At 43.8% G+C, this 2,352-nt stretch overlaps 1 non-coding gene across 1 annotated transcript; it reads left to right on the top strand.

Moving 5' to 3' along the window:
• The first annotated feature begins 298 nt into the window (after nucleotides 1-298).
• On the top strand, nucleotides 299-371 carry TRNAG-CCC (transfer RNA glycine (anticodon CCC)). The gene has a single exon. It is a non-coding gene; the product is annotated as a tRNA-Gly (tRNA).
• The last annotated feature ends 1,981 nt before the right edge of the window (nucleotides 372-2,352 follow it).

Raw genomic sequence — 2,352 nt, 5'->3', positions numbered from 1 at the left:
AGATGAAAAATTAGCCAATATATGGAATTTTTTAAAAATCTACAAAACAATCTTAAGGCAAGGAGGGAACAATAAAGCAGTCAGGCTGAAGAGTGATATTAAGTAATTAGAAAACTGAATTAATAAATCTAATAAGGGACTTCTGAATAACAAAATAAAATGGAAAAACTCCTAGAATTTACCAGTCATCTTAGAATGTAAGCTCCATGAGAGTACAGCTCCTAACATATAATGGGCAAATAACAAACACTGTTTAAATGAATGAATAGATTAAGAAAATAGGAGGGGCAGGGGGACGTCCCCGCTGGTCCAGTGGCTAAGACTCTGCTCTCCCAATGCAGGGGGCCCAGGTTTGATCCCTGGTCGGGGAACTAGAGCCCACACATCACAACTGAGAGTTCATATGCTGAAGCTAAAGATCCTGCATGCTGCAATGAAGATCAAGATGTGTGTCGCAACTAAGACCTGACACAGCCAAATAAATAGTTTTTTTTTTTTTTAAATAGGAGATTGGAAAACTATTTGGCTTTTTTTTCTTCTGGTGTGTGTGTGTGTGACGACTGACATTTGTTTATTCTTTGCACAAATAGGGGAGAGAGAGTGGGACCCTGAAGAACACTTAAGGGCCAAAGTTAATGGTGGCGTGTATCAGTCCTGCCCTTGGTCCAGGGACCAGAGCTCTTATCTGACTCCTCCCAGAAGCAGCAGGGGCTGGGAAAGGCAGCCTCCCAGGGCCCCAGAGAGAAAATGCAATGATTTGGTTTCTCTGCAACAGACAAGGCCTGGAGATTATCTTCTCTCCCTCTCAACTCTAAACATGGTCTGTCTGACTGCTGGGCCTTTACACTTGATGTTGTTTGCATCTTTTCTTAGCGTTCTAGAAGAGAAACCTTGTCTTAAACGTCTTGTCCTAAACAACACCCAGCCTGGGGTCCTCTGTGCTCAGAAGTTCCTTACAGAGTGCATTTCAGTTGAGAGAAGTGTCTTCACAGATTTATGTCATTGTTGGTTGCTGAAGTGGAGGGCCACTATTTCTGACTTTATGATATACAAGTGTTTGGATGAGATACAGAAGGTTGAACAAAGCAAATGTTTCCATTCCATCCATGTAGATAGACCCTCTCTCTTTCACTCCTAAAATAAACTCTGCTGGGTCATGCTGCATTTTTCTTTTATTACTGCTGGCATTATATTTAAATATTTTCATCCATATTCATAAGTGAGATGCTGGTGTGTGTGTGTGTGTGTGTGCACGTGGTATCTTTTCTACATTTTGTATCAGGCGATACTTGTTGGAAACGAATGACCACCACAGCTGTGTCCCCATCTCTGAGACTCTGCTTGGAGCAGAGCTGTCAGGAGAGCTGCCTGACCCAAACTGGACTGTGACATGAGAGAGAAACAAACTTTTATTCAGCGAAGTCACAGAAATGTGAGGATTCTTACTACAGCAGCAAGCATTTTTCTCTTCTTAACTCATACATGCTTCTCATCTCAGGTCCTGTCCTCAGCCTAGGGGACTTCTGAGTCCACATAGATGACCTCCAAGCCTTAGCCTCACAGTTCTTAGCGGTCACAACCCCATTTCTTCTACTACCATTTAGCTACAATCCTAGAGCTTGTCATCCCTGGAGCTGCTATTCCTCGACAGTTAACAAATTCTAACAGACACTCCCTCCCGCAGGTTCCTTTCCTCACTGCAGCCATTGCTTTGTTCCTCAACACCCTTAAGAGTTTCTCCACTCTTTTGCCTAACTGTCTGCACTTCTTTCCCTGTCCATGGGAATTAGTCTGCTACCGCAGTCATTACAAAAGCCCTAAACTAGGTGTTTTAAACAACAGAAACTTATTTTCTCACAGTTCTAAAGGTTGGAAGTCCGTGATCGAGGTTTTGGCTGATTTAGTTTCAGGAGAGAGCTCTCTTCCTGGCTTGTGGATGGCTGCCTTCTCATCCGTCCTCACATGAAAGGACAAGGACTTTCCTTGTGTGTGCCTGAGAGACAGCTCTCTGGTGTCTCTTTTTATAAGGACACTAATCCTATCAGATAAGGATTATCTTATGGCCTATTGTTGTTCAGTTGCTCAGTGATATCTGACTCTTTGCGACCCCATGGACTGCAGCATGCCAGGCTTCCCTGTCCTTCAGTATCTTCTGGAGTTTGCTCAAACTCATGTCCATTGAGTTGATGATGCCATCCAACCAGCTCATCTTCTGTTGTCCCCTTCTCCTCCTGCCCTCAATCTTTCCCAGCATCAGGGTCTTTTCCAGTGAGTCAGCTCTTCTCATCAGGTGGGCAGAGTATTGGAGTTTCAGCTTCAGCATCAGTCCTTCCAGTGAATATTCAGGGCCGA

This window comes from Bos indicus, chromosome 5 (genome assembly GCF_029378745.1).
Source record: "Bos indicus isolate NIAB-ARS_2022 breed Sahiwal x Tharparkar chromosome 5, NIAB-ARS_B.indTharparkar_mat_pri_1.0, whole genome shotgun sequence".
In the NCBI taxonomy this organism is placed as follows: domain Eukaryota; kingdom Metazoa; phylum Chordata; class Mammalia; order Artiodactyla; family Bovidae; genus Bos; species Bos indicus.
The sequence above is the reverse complement of the archived record's forward strand: the minus strand, read 5'-3'. Positions and strand labels throughout refer to the sequence as shown.